Here is a 14,483-nt window from a genome sequence, read left to right on the forward strand (position 1 = left end):
CATGCCCTGTAGAACTGAGCCACAATTTTTCCTCTGTCCCCAAATATCAGCTTCCTCTCTTGCACTTAAGAGCTTTATGTTTAGTTTTGGTGTTAAAAGGTCATTACAGATCAAGTGCATCCCTAAAATTTGTTTTCTGCCTGTATAGCCTATGAGATGAACTAGCAGCTAGAATTAATATTTGTGTGTGGTGAAATAATAGTAATGCAATTGCAGCATGGGACTAGACACAGCTCTGGCAGATGGGGATGGAAGCAACTTCCCCCATCGCTCTTGCCTCAGGACTGGCTACCGTGATGAACTTCTCCCACTGTGCCAGGGGAAGTTTAGGCTCGAAGTGAGGAGAAAGTTCTTCCCAGAGAGAGTTGTTAGCCATTGGAATGTGCTGCCCAGGGAGGTGGTGGAGTCACCATCCCTGGAGGTGTTCAAGAGGGGATTGGACGTGGCACTTGGTGCATTGGTTTAGTAGTCATGAGGTGTTGGGTCACAGGTTGGACTTGATGAACTTTGAGGTCTCTTCCAACTTTATGGATTCTATGATTCAATGTGATCCAGTGTCATCTGGTGAGGTCCCAGCCTTGAGGAGGGTAGGTCTTGCTTCTGCTCGATTCTCAGTTTATCTTAATTGCCCTATTGGTTGAAGATTCAGGGTGAACAAGAGTGTAAAGTGCCTGTGGTGTTTGTGTTCATCCTGTATTTAGGCAATAGGAGGTAATTTCTTCTCTGTCTTCTCTAACCTCCTTCAATTGGAGCCTGGTCTGTGACTGGACAGTAATGTGCTCAGGCTTAGGTTGTCATTCCCAAGTCACTTTGTGGTTCTAGGTCCAGAAAATAAGCCCTGAGCTCTCATCTCCTATCCATTCATATAGCAGAATGGTTTTGTGTTGGAGAACCCTCAAGAACATATAACCAATATTGGCAGCAAACCGGTTTAAAGCACTCTAAGCAGGAATATCTGAAACACCAATCAATATGGGAAAAGCCTAAGACCCTTAAGCATTCAGTATACCATCTCATGCAATTAGAGGCAAATATGGATAGGTTTATACAGTGATTTACTTTTCTCAGTTCAGTCTCATCCAATTTCAGAACTGTTCCTACTAGCCAGAAGTCATCTTGAAAGCAGGCTTCAGACACTGCTACCTTCATGGCCCTGGGGTGAGTTGCTGGAGAGGAAGGAATATTGGTGTGAGGGAACGCAAAAGCCAGGAATGCCTGCAATTTTAGTGCATTCTGTGTTTTCCATGTAAGACATTCTCCAGATTTTGAGGGTAGAGGTTATAAAAAGCTCAATAATAGAAGTTCTTCATGTAAGAATTCAGGATCCGTGCCAAACAGGAACAATTCTGGGAAATAACCATTTTATCTTTGGTACCTAACTGTATTTTAAAAAACAAAATCAAAAGCCTTTTATTATGATTAATTTCTTGTGCTCAGGAAGTTTATGCAGCTGTCCTTGATGTGGGGTGCTGGTCCCTTGGTTTTTCAGGTCCTGTGAAGTCTAGCAGTCAAAGAAAAATGTTTTTCAAGCAAAGCTGTTTTTGGTTTTGTGGTGTTATTTTTTTTAATTTCTCCTCCAAGTACCTTAACTTGGTGGCAGAATTAACTGAAGGAACTTACTGTGAGAAATACAGAACCCTGTAAAGAGATTTAGAGGGATTTGGGAGATTTAAAGATCTTTCATCATCATGATTTGGAATGATCGACGTATTTTTTGTACATATTTTCCCATATTAAGCTCAGGGAGAGTATGAAAATCCTATTAGAAGGGTGAAGTAGATATTTCTGTTCTTAGGGGAAGCAAGAACCCAGTTCTTGTAAGAGCTGGGCTGTGAAGGCCATCTCATTTCTCTTGCTTCACCCCTTTCACTAGAGTCAGTAAGTCCCAATAATGTCTGTGCCTGGGTCCACTAAGTGAACAGCATCCTGCTTACTCCAGCTTTGAAACCTGTGATGAAGCTGTTGTAGCAGACGAGAAGGAGTTATGGACAGAAAGTGTTCACCAGCAGACCTGGTTTGTCCTCAAGCCATTTCTCTGTGCCCCCATTACAGAAATTAATGCCTGGGTGCATTCCTGTGTGACCTGCCCTTGGTGATCCTGCTTTGGCAGGGGGGTTGGACTAGATGACTTCTAGAGGTTCCTTCCAACCTCTAACATTCTGTGATTCTGTAATGCCTCTTTTATTTATTCCATGTGAAACAATCCATCTTATCTTCTATTTATTATTTAGTATCTCCTACTGCATTTAGTACATCTACTATTTATTATTACCATCTACTTTATTAGTCTAAATTCCACTCAACTGGAAGGCATTAGAAATTCCTTAAGTTGACCACCCAAGGCAGCCCAGGATGTCTCCAAATAATCTTGATTTGAAATAGAGATTACTAGTGCTGTCTGTCTGGTTTCCCTGGGTAGGCTAGACCTGTAAGCTGAGTCTGCCTCAGCCTTATTTCCCTGTGTGTGGAAGGTCCCAGGTGTAGATTTTGGAACTGTTTTCACCCATCTCCTGTGGTTCTCCACAGCCAACCTCTGTTCTTTCTCATGGAGAAAAATATGAAAACCACCATGAACAAAAACTTTGAAATAACAAAATGCTCCCAGGTTTGGCATAGGTTCGTCCCATCAAGAGAGGGCCAGAAGAGTCCCAGAGTTAGTCAGAAAGCTCAAAGCCAGAGTCAAAAGAAGCTGGGAAAGTAAGCATGACACTTAGAAACTAGGAGGAAAGAATGAGCTACTCCAGTCAAGGCTGCTTCTGGACTGAGGGTCACAAGGAGATGACAGAGATAAAATTAAGGTATCAAGTGAAGTGGGTAGTGCATTATAGACTACACTTCTCTCCAGAAATGTCCCTATGTTTGAGCCATTGAAAGACCTTACTGTGTCCAGCTCAGGGGCCCTCAATTTAAGAAGGACATTGGGACTCTTGAATGTGTCCAGAGAAGGGCAGTGAGGCTGTGGAGAGGCCTTGAGCACAAACCCTATGAGGAGAGGCTGAGGGAGCTGGGATTGTTTAGCCTGGAGAAGAGGAGGCTCAGGGGAGACCTTATCGCTCTCTACAACTACCTGAAGGGAGGTTGTAGCCAGGAAGGGGTTGGTCTCTTCTTCCAAGCAACCAGCACCAGAACAAGAGGACACAGTCTCAAGCTGTGCCAGGGGAAGTTTAGGCTCAAAGTGAGGAGAAAGCTCTTTACAGAGAGAGTTGTTAGCCATTGGAATGGGCTGCCCAGGGAGGTGGTGAAGTCACCATCCCTGGAAGTGTTCAAGAGAGGATTGGACATGGCACTTGGTGCCATGGTTTAGTAGTCATGAGGTGTAGGGTGACAGGTTGGACTTGATGATCTTTGAGGTCTCTTCCAACCTTATTGATTCTATGATTCTGTGACCTGAAAGGTAAAATAGAGTTTATAAACCACAAACCTAGTGGTGATAAGCAGAAAAAATTAAGTAACCTGCTTCTCAGATGATTGGTCCCCAGCCACCAGTAAGTCATCCCCTTTAACTTCCAGCCATGTTCCTCTTGCAACTGTGAAAAGTCTCCACAGGATTTCTGGGTTTATTATCCAGTGAGGCCACAGATTCTCCCTATAACCTCAGGTCATAAAGGTACTGTGTTTAGATATAGAGGTGAAAACAATTCAGTGTGAGAGGCTCACACAGGCTGAGTGCAGTGCTTTGAACCCCTTAAATGAAAGGAGGTGGGGGGAAAAAACTGTTATTTGGATCATCCCAGAAGATTCTTCAAGAGAGGAATGCGTGCATTGGGGTGACACAAAGGCAAAAGCAGTTTGAGGGAACCTGTTTATTTGAAAAACGTGCCTTGTTGCTCCAGTCTGAATTGTTTGTCTTCCTAGGAACGAAAGAATGTAGGACATGGAGGGGAGGCTTGCCAGAAAATTGGAATTGCAATGAAATGTCCATGTTTGTGCTTAGAAGGGTCTCAGGCTTGCTCTGTTCACATCTGCTTTAAGTTATCCTGATGTCGGGGTTTTTTTTTTGTTGTTGTTGTTGTTGTTTTGGTTTCTTTATTTTTAATTGAGTTTAACATACTGAGAAATGCACAAAGCTCTCTGGCCTCCAGGCACAGGAGAAAAAACTTCAACAACATCCACTGACCCTGCCACCATATGCTTCCCAACAAACATTCGCAAACAAACGCTGGTGATGACAAATCTGCCTAGAAGCCCCTTGATGGCGGGTGCTTAATTGCAGGCTGCAGTGCTCGGCGCCTTGGAAGGACAGGGGTGGGGAGCAGATAATGAGGGTCGGATTTGCTAACAGTGGGCACCGGCCACAGTTGGCAGTTTTGGGCAGAGCAGATCAAGACAATTATCACGTTTCACTGCATGATGGATGCTCATATGAGGCAGCCAGCTGCTAACCAGGGCCAGCAGAAAGCTGTTCTCAGGTCTTCATTCCCACTTTTTAGTGAAGGTGTCTCTGAGAACTTTTGAACTCCTGTATGTAGACTTTCTTCATGCCTGTATTATTTCTGGATTAAAGTGCCCACAGGCTCTCTGTGGTACCCATGCAGCTGAGGACAGCTGCAAAACAGTGTGGTGTCACCATGCCTTTTCCACTCTGCCTTCTGCCTGCCCCATTCCCAAGAGGCAAGCAGGGAACAAGCCATGAGCCATTCAGGCAGCTCTTCTCAGGCCTAAAAATACCAGAGATTTTCACTGAGATGATTCCTACCCAGTTCAAAGAGTGTGACACAAAAGGGATTGGGCCCTGTGGCTGTTTGCTGGCCTAGACAACAATTCCGTTGGAATGGGCTTGGTCTGCAGACAACAACTTTTATCATGTAAGCCTAAATGATGACAAAGGCAATCATAGTCCCTGCTTGTCCTGGGCAAATCTCAAGATCTCCACCCTTTATTTTTGCACATGAATGCCAGTGAATAAAGGTTGGAGACCTCTGTGCTGGGCTGATGGACCACGCACTGGTGCTTGAAAGCTAGTTTATCCTGCAAGAGGGCAGTGCAAGGAATGTAGGTCTGTTTTCAAGTGCAAATAATTGTTTGAATGCAAGCATGAACAGTGAGGGGGCACTTATGTGTGTATACTGTGGACCTAGGTGTCTGCTATAAAAAGGACTGTAATCTTTATCTGAAGGCAGATATGGTGCCTTCCCCTTCCAGCTTTGGGTGGCTAATCCAAATCTGCTGTGTTTTAGGGAAAATTGGTTCTGAGTGAGTGTGTCTTAAAGCATCAGGTTGTAAATGGCAGAAGGATTTCCCTTGTAGCTCAGCTACCAATGCAACAGGCACAGGGCAGAGAGCTAGTGGGTGTCATATACAGGACTTGCTAGAATGGTGTAAGTCACGCCTGCCAAGTCACTGTTGTGGGGGTACAGGGAGATGGGGGGCAGGTAGCTGCCCCACTGGCACTACTAGTGTGCATATGCACCAGCAGCAGCTTTGGTGCTGTGTGCATGGCTATGCTTGTGTGCCTGCTTGGAGGAAATATGGACAGTGGATGTATTCTGTCAGACTGTGCAAAGCTGGATTACCTGACAAGAGTGGGCAGAGTTGTTTGTGCACATGCAAGAGGACTTTGTTTGTATACACGTGGGTGAGCATCTCTGTGCAGTTTCCTCCTTCTGTCCAGCAAGCCCCTAACAGTTCCTCCTGCTCTGTTTTGCATGTTATTGGATTCATTGGTCCATTCTCAGGTGTGCTGACTGTTTGTTAGTGAAGGAAGTTGTCTAGACATGATGTCAAGCTGACCAGCTTCAAATCTCACTCATCCCCTGAGAATAATCACAAGCATAGGAGAAGCCTTATCAATAAAACATTTTCCCTGCAATAGGGTAAAGAAATATTGTAAGAAGTGATTTGGATTTGTGGGAGAGAGTTCTACCTTTCTGTCAGCAAGGTGCCCATTGCTTGCTGTTCCCTCTTTGCTGGGTTTGTTGTTAATGATTGTTTATTTCCAGATAGCAAATCTCAATATGTGATGGTGTTTTGTTTTCGCATGTGGGTGAGGTTTGCTTTTCTTCTAGGGAGAGTTGCAATTTACCACTGAACTCTTTTGGCATTCGAGGGACAAGTTCAGTTAAAAAAAAGCTAATTAAAAAAGCACATTCAATCAGCAAATAAGGCAAGATGTTATATAAGAGGAATAATATTGACACGGGGCTCCCCAGCCTCTGCACACCTCCCCCTCCTTAGGTGATTAAAGGTTTCAGCGTTCCCAGGGAGGGGTTTGGCATTGCATAAGAGCCTCTTTGCTTCAAAGCATTTTCCCCCCCTTCTAAATTTAAGGGACTCAGTGTATTTATGACTAGCCTGGGCTTTTTAAGCAGATGGCTGGGTTTGTTATCATTTTATTTGAATGATAATGATAACTCTGCAGGATGAGGGGATTAATGCAAGAAATGGAAAGCACTAGCACTTTTTTTTTCCTTTTCTTTTTATCCTGTGATGCTTTCCTACACTCAAAGGGCAAAGCACACAGCCCCAGATCTTTGCCTGTCTGTGCTGACAAGTGCCACAGGGCTGGTGTGTATTTCCATAGGATGCTGTTAAAGGAAAAAACAAGCAACAGGTTTCAGACTATCTTTCATGGACTGGAAAAGAGTCAAAGTGGTTTAGATTTACCTAAGTTGTGTGGTTTGGGTTTTTTTTAAAGTATACACTAGCAGCTCATGCTCTGCCTACCTTATATCTCATGGAAGAATGAGGACAGCTAGAGAACCTGTAGTTAGAGAAAAAACATGAGCCCTGAGAGAGCATTATATGACCTTGATGAAGACATAGAGTGTGTCATCAGTAAGTTCTCAGATGACAGCAAGTTAGGTAGAGTGTTGATCTGCATGAGGGTAGGGAGGTTCTGCAGAGGGACTTGGATAGATTGGATCAATGGGTCAACGTTAATTAGATGAGCTTCAACAAGGCCAAATGCCAGGTCCTGCACTTGGGTCACAACAACCCCAAGCAACGTTACAGGCTTGGGGAAGTGTGGCTGGAAAGCTGTCTGGCAGAAAGGGATCTGGGAGTTGTAGTTCTAATGGACCATCCACTGAATATGAGCAAGCAATGTGCCCAGGTGGCTAGGAAAGCCAATGGCATCCTGGCTTGTATCGAAAATGCTGTGTCCAGTAGGAGTAGGGAAGTGATTGTCACCTTGTACTCAGTTCTGGTGAGGCCACACCTCGAGTATTGTGTCCAGTGTTGGGCACCTCAAAACAGGAGAGATGTGGAGGTGCTGGAGCCAGTGCAGAGGAGGGCAACAAAGTTGGGGAAGAGCCTGGAAAATAAGTGTTATGAGGAGCAACTGAGTGAGCTGGGGCTGTTTAGTTTGGAAAAGAGGAGGCTGAGGGGAGACCTCATTGCTCTCTATAACTACCTGAGAGGATGTTGTGGAGAGGCTTCTGCTGGTCTCTTCTCACAGGTAACTAGTGATACAATAAGAGGGAATGGCCTAAAGCTATGGCTGGGTAGATTTAGACTGGACATCAGGAATAAATTTTCACAGAAAGAGTGGTCAGGCACTGGAATGTGCTGCCCAGGGAGGTGGCTGAGTCACCAACCCTGGATGTGTTTAAAGGTCTTCAAGATGTGGTGCTTGGGAATATGGTTTAGGGGTGAACTTTGTAGAGCAGGGTTATGGGTTGGACTTGGTGATCCTGTGTGTCTTTTCCAACCTGAATGTTTCTGTGATTCTATGATATTCAGTTTACATTTTCCCTTGGTATTAAGAGCTCCTTTTGTTAAGCATTTTATAAAGAGGTAACCAAAAATCTTTGCTTATTAAAGAATTCAGCACTCTGTCATTGCAAAAAACCAAAACACCACCCCCCCAAAAAACAAACAAACAAACACACCCCCCCCCCAACAAATAAAAACCAACAACCTCAAGGCAAACAAAACTTTCACCACCTCTACTGCTGACTCTTTAAAACATTGAGAATCTTCCTTCCTTAGCATGGGAAAGCTCACTTCAGTGTAATGAAATGGAAAAGAAGTGTTTCCATGAGCACAAGGACCAATGGAGCCTGGTGGAGTTGCACCTGTGGTGGATTCTCTCATGTCTAGTATGGTTTGAATTCTGCCACAGCTTCCCCTCAGGGAGAATTAAGTGTCTCTACCCCTCATCATGTGCTTGTTTGCACAAACTGTGTAAGAAGTTGCTATCTTGAGACCTTTGCAAGGCCAATTTCTTTAGACTAGCAAGCTCAGGACCTGGAGTAATTTCTCTTTTCTCTTGTATTTGTCATTCAACTATTGAATCTTTTTTTTTTTTTTTCCTGCTACCATGTGGGAACAAAGGTAAAAGAAAATGGAAATTTGCTTTTATCACACCAGTCTGGTTGCTGAAGCTGCATGAAAACCAGTAGATTTTAGAATTGTGTGACAATAAGATAGTAGCTGCCAACACTTTTCAACTTTTGAGATCTCCATCGAATTTGCTACCTCAGAAAAAGAGTAGGTCGCTCATGCCAGTGTTGTTCTGGAGGGAGGCAGGCAAGAAAATGATGGCTTTACAAAAATACTGAAAAAGAAAAAGGAAGGGAATGAGCTAGAAAAGCTAAACTGAAACCAAAATGCAAGGCATGCCCCCGTGCCCCCTCTCCATGAGTGCTGTTTTCTCTAGTGCTACTGAACTGCAGCAAGGTCAGTGTACCCTGAGGGAACCCTCACACAGGCAAAGTCTGTTAAAGAGCTTTGTGTGCAGAGGTGGGAGAGGGCATTAGAGCTGATTTGGAGTTTCACTGCTGAAATCTAGAAAGTGAATTGTGGGTAGAGTTTGCTGGGAATTCTCTGACAAATGTTTTCTTCATCAGAAAGCAATGATTAACTGCAAATGAATAAATTCTCACTGAAATACAGGCTAAATTCCCTTGGATCTGTGCCTGGTTGCTAGCATGACTGGCAGAAAGCCAGGCAGGCTGAGAGTCTGCAGCTCACAAGTAGCTCTGAACTGGGGCTCCCAGAGCTTCTATGCTCCCAGCTGCACCTTCAGACCAAACAGATTTGGGAGTCCTGCAGCTCACAGCATGGCTTAGGGTCCAATCTTCTAACCTTCTGCAGGAACGGCAGTTCACTGATACCAAATGCTGTGGCACCCAAAAAATTACTTGTGGTGTTTTGAAAGTGTTAGTTCAGTGTGAAAAGCTTGTATCATGGGTGTTGGATTGCTTCATTCACATATTGTCCTCCAGCAGAGAGAAGTTGTCTTGTTGATTTGAACCATCATACCTGGCTGGGAAAAAGAGTTCAGAAGGAGACTTGATAGGGTGCTTGGTTGCATGGTTTAGTTGATTAGGTGGTGTTGGATGATAGGTTAGACACGATGATCTTGAAGGTCTATTCTATGCTGTTCTATTCTATTCACCTGGATGTACCAAGCACAGGCACTTTGCAAAGATGAAGTTGATCCCAGGGATGGCTCAGCTCTAGATGCAGAGCCCCTCCTTTGAAAAAGGAGTAATACTGTTATTGGCAGCACTTAGATCACCTTACATCACAGGCAGCACAAGTTCTTAGGAGGGCTATGAGGGTCCCAAGGCACTCCAATCACATTTTCTTTAGGATAAAGAAAATCTGAAGAAGGAAAGCCTTCACCAAAGCATGGTGAGGGCAGGTGAACTTAGAGACAGATGACTACAGGAGCAAGGCAGCACTGCTGATAGGATGGTTACCTGAAGAAAAGCCTGGCAGTGAGCTAGAAGACCTATTTATGATCTTCCCTGAAGCTCTTGGACATACCTGAGAAGCAAATATCAATTAAGTGGATTCACCATATGGTGAGAAAAAACTATGAGTAAAGCAATAAAACTACTATATAACAGAATCAATGGGAAGGCTTTCTCTTGTTTGAGGGGAGAAATTCTATTCAGTAGTTGTATAGAGCACATTCATACAAACTACTGTCTGGGAGCCATCTTTGTTGGCTGAAAGGGATCTCAGGACACAGTCTCAAGCAGGGCCGGGGGGGTTTAGACTGGATGTTAGGAAGAAATTCCTCATAGAGAGAGTGATTGCCCGTAGGAATGGGCTGCCCAGGGAGGTGGTGGAGTCACCATCATTGGTGGTGTTTAGTAGAAGACTTGATGGAGTACTTGGTGCCATGGTTTAGTTGATTAGATGGTGTTGGATGATGGGTTGGACACGATGATCTTGAAGGTCTCTTCCAACTTGTTTTATTCTATTCTATACAGCCAGTATCATCACCATGAGCTTGATAAAGGCTATTAAAGATGAGGTTCATCCTAAGATCTTACAGAGGTTAATATTCAGTATCACTAAGGTTGAAGATATTATCTTTAACTGCTACCTAGTCTAGGCTGTAAATCTTTTCTACTTGTTGTCATCCATTGGAAAGTCAAAGCTATCCCATTAGATTTATACTCTGACCAGTGTTCATTTTCATCTGCTGTTACAAGGTTAAACCAGAATTTACAAAACTTGTTATTCACTGCTGTCTAAATACTCAACATATTTAAACCACTTTTTATTCCCATGCTGAAGGGTATTGTGAAAGCAGTGTTCATATTTATTATTGGAATGAGGTTAACAAGCAATCTTGCCTGTAGAGACATCTGGCAACAAACCCATCTGAGCTGAGCAGAGGCCACTTACTAATAAGGTTTCTAAGTAAGGAAAGGGACAGGGTGTTCGCAAAGATCCTGTAGCTGGAATTAAAATGGGGAGATTGAGCTTATCTGTAGAATTCACATGTCTCACTTCAGGACCCTTTCTGGATGTTACTGCATATAGAGCTGAAGTCAAATAATCATCTAATATAATGCTGGTTTCAACATATAGAGCCAAAAATTAACTGCCCATAGGCAGCCCAGAAGTGTTCTGGGAAGGTCTTGACAGCAGCTAGACTGGTGCTGATTGCCCACTCTGAGAGAAAAAGAAACAATTTCTGCTGCTTGTTCTGTTCTCTCTTGACCTAAGCTGTCTCAGGTGTGCTAAGCACATAAGAGCTAACAGACAGTAAAGGGACTTAGTTGGAGACACAAAAAAATGTCTCCTGTCTTAGTTTAAAGGTAGAGAGGGGGAAGAAAGGACACAGTAATAATGAGCTGATGCAGAAAATGCTGAGTGTACCTCACCTGTCTTTTATTGTTTTAAGTAGATGCCTGACAGAATCTTTTTGTACAACTTAGAGTTCAAGGATGACCCAAACTTGTAATAGGTAGCTTTTAAAGATACTGAATGTGGGAAAAATGCAGGGAAGGGAAACACAGGAAGCATAACTGACCTGTGCTGAGGAACCAAATGATCTTTGTTCTGAAATCTTAAGAGTCCTGGTACATGAAATTTCAAATTCAACACATATTTGAATTAATCTATGAAGGTAAAGGCAGTACTATGTGATTAGAGAATAGGAAATGTAGTATCTGTACTTAAGATGGAGGGAGTAAGCAACCTGGAAAATTATAAACCTATCAATAAGATATAGGACTATTGGAACATTTTTTTTGAAGGAAACAAAAGGAAGAAATGGAAAAATAGGATAAAATACAAATGTTTACCAAGGATAAAGCATGTTTGACTAAATGAATGGGTTTCTTGATAAGATAACTGATCTGAACAGAGGAGATGTTATAGATCACATCTGTCTAGACTTCACTGAAACAATAAAGGTATAAGGTCATGATGGGGAATTCTTAGCAGAGCTGGAGAAGGTGGGGATTATCACAAGAGTGAAAAAGGGAAAAGGAACAGGCTAAAGGGCAGCTGGCCAGGGGTGATGTGGAAAAAAAAAAGGATGAAAAGAAGTTTCCAGCACAATTCTTCAAAGGAAAGCTTAATACCCATCTTAACAGCTTCATGAATAACATGCTAGAAAGTGTCCCAGTGAAATCTGGTGACAACTGAAAAAATAACCTCTTCTTATATCTGAGAAGATGTGGCCAAGAGGGGATGAAGTTGTTCTGGCACACCAAACCAGGGTGTTAAAACCTACTTCAGCTGAAGTAGGTGAACTTTGGCACAAAATATAGAAGGCCATGAACTGGCCAACAGTATTGTTCTATTCTTCTGAAAATATATGTTTAGCCCAGAAATTAGAGGCATTTTCAAGCTTTCAGAACAGTGCAGTTCTGTAGTGAATCATCTGTTTCTGAGATGACATTTGGTCATTTTATTATGCATCAGAGAAAATCCTTTCATGACTGTTCCTGTCCAGTTGTCCATATTGTCTCTCCTTGTCTCCCCTTCTAAGGAAGCTGAAATTCTGAGGAACTTTAGGTCACAGCATGTCTGGAGACATTCTTCCATTTACTGGGGTGTGTTGGTTCACTTCTGACATTGCAGATGAGTCATTTGCAGCGTGTCTGCAAGAATTCACAATCTGGTAAATAGAACCCTGAGATAAAGGCAATCTGGGTTCAATTCCCAGCTTATTCCAACTTGCTTACATGCTCTCAGATAACTCACTAAGCATCTAAACAGCTGAATAAGAATGTTAGTGAGCTGAAGGCTCACTTCTGAGCCTGCTGCCCTCAATGAGTGGTGTGCCAACTTTACCTGAGGTCCTTCTTACTATGAATTAACAGCATGTGTGAGGACTGCCCACTGAGCCAGTGAGTATAACAGGGAAGCAACTTGCTTTGCTCACCATCTGAGGGGTCAGGAAGGCTGCAGGAAGCAGCTGTGCTAGCCATGGCTTTTCATTTTGCTCCCCATACTGGAAATAAAGAGTCTGTGGTTTCCTCCAGGTCCAGCCAAACACAGGCTTTGAGTGACAAACCCCCCAAAGAACAGTAAGTTCGTGGAATGTTTTTGCAGCTGTCAGCTTTAACCCAGAGCAAATGACAGTGAAGCAGCTGCAACCTCCTGGTGTTTAGGCTACCCAAACCCCAGCATCCTTTGCTCTTCCAAGCTGGAAGGCTTACATTGGTTCCAGTAATTGTGCTGACTGCACAACCTCTCTGATTTGTCTTGGCATTTTGTGGGCCTTGCCATGTTGCAGCAGAAATGGGTGCTGCAACGCTCCATGGGCATGCAGCTCCTTATCCTTATCTCCTTGTCCTCAGAGTGAATACTCAGTGAGAACCAGTAGCTGACTCTTCCATTCATCCTTTGATCAATGTCACCAAGATGGTCATGGTGACCATCACAAAGTAGGTTGATTCCCCACTTTGAAGGCTTCCAGTGTCTTTCAGGTCAACCCAGTTAACTGGGATTATGTGCTGAGTTTTAGTTTTCTTCATGAAACATTACACAACATAAACATTTAGATTTGCAAATGGTGGTGTGCACAGTGGCTGGCAAAGGCTCCTTTTGAAATGTTAACCTGCTTCTGTAGCTAGAGAAGAGCAAAACCAGAATGGGATTATTGCTAGGTGCTCAGCCAAGTGCAGTATAAAATGTTTACATGTGCTTAGAAGAAATGTCAGGCTTTACAACACGGATTACACTTTGGCTACTCTGCAAGGCCCAAAAGCATAGGGAATCTCAAGGTGGGCCCTGGAAAGAGATGCAGGAAATATTTTTCTGTATCTTGTCTATTCCTTGTCTCTTCTGCCCAAATACTTAACCTTAATGGCCATTTAAAGTCATTGATTATTCCTCTTTGAGTGTCTATAAGCTTAAGCTTGCCTGAGTGGTGATTCAGGAGCCCAAGAGAAGATAGGTAAAAATGACAAACAGTTTGTTGTGTGAGTACTAAGCCTTGTAGCAAGGGTAGAACATCAGTGAAACCCAAGCACGTGTTGCTGAGAGAAAACTTAGGGGAAATGAATTTATGTCACTTAATTCTGTCCTCCAAGAGACAGGAATATTCATGCTTCTCTGTTTCAGGAGTAAGGAAGGCCACGTGAAACCTCATAGCAAACTCTGTAAGATGTCCTTCTTTGTAGATCTTCTTTCCTGGATTCTTTCTTCACAGGCTTATGTCTATCAAGTGCAGTCTTGGTTTCATTCATCTAGTTTTTGCTGGTTTTGATGACTCCTGATAAAATCACAATTATGTAGCTGTATCCAGAGCAGACGACTCAGGCCACTGCTGCACACTTTAACTAGTTGTTTGCTAATGATGACCAAAATTTTCAGAGAGGATTGGAATTCTGGGGTGCTCAGAGAACAATAAAGGCTTTGCATAGCTACCAAATGCTCCTAGAAGTTGAATCCCTTTGCCAGGGCCTTCAGCTGGGGCACCAGAAATTAGAGACTAGTTCTTGAAGAGTTTGCCCAGGAAGACTTGAATGAAAAACCTAGCCTGCTTTTCACACTGAGACCACAACATATATGCTTTTACCAGTTGCTTACAAAAGAAAAGGAGAAATTGAAAGTCAGTATCTTTCCCCAGATCATGAATAACCACATGAATCTGCTTCAGAGACTATTTGGCTTTGTCTCAGAGTTTGATTTGCCAGGACTACACGAGCAGGATGTCACACCATTTTGTTTCTTCAGTTGTATGCATGGAAATGTGTGCAACAGGAAGGATGGAGTGTTGCCTAAAGGTGCATGCACAGCACTGTCTTCATTCTGACACTGTTTCGGTGAAACACGTTATG

This window comes from Melanerpes formicivorus, unplaced genomic scaffold (assembly GCF_026170545.1).
Source record: "Melanerpes formicivorus ecotype bairdi unplaced genomic scaffold, bMelFor1.0.p_v2 SCAF_28, whole genome shotgun sequence".
Taxonomy (NCBI): Eukaryota; Metazoa; Chordata; class Aves; order Piciformes; family Picidae; genus Melanerpes; species Melanerpes formicivorus.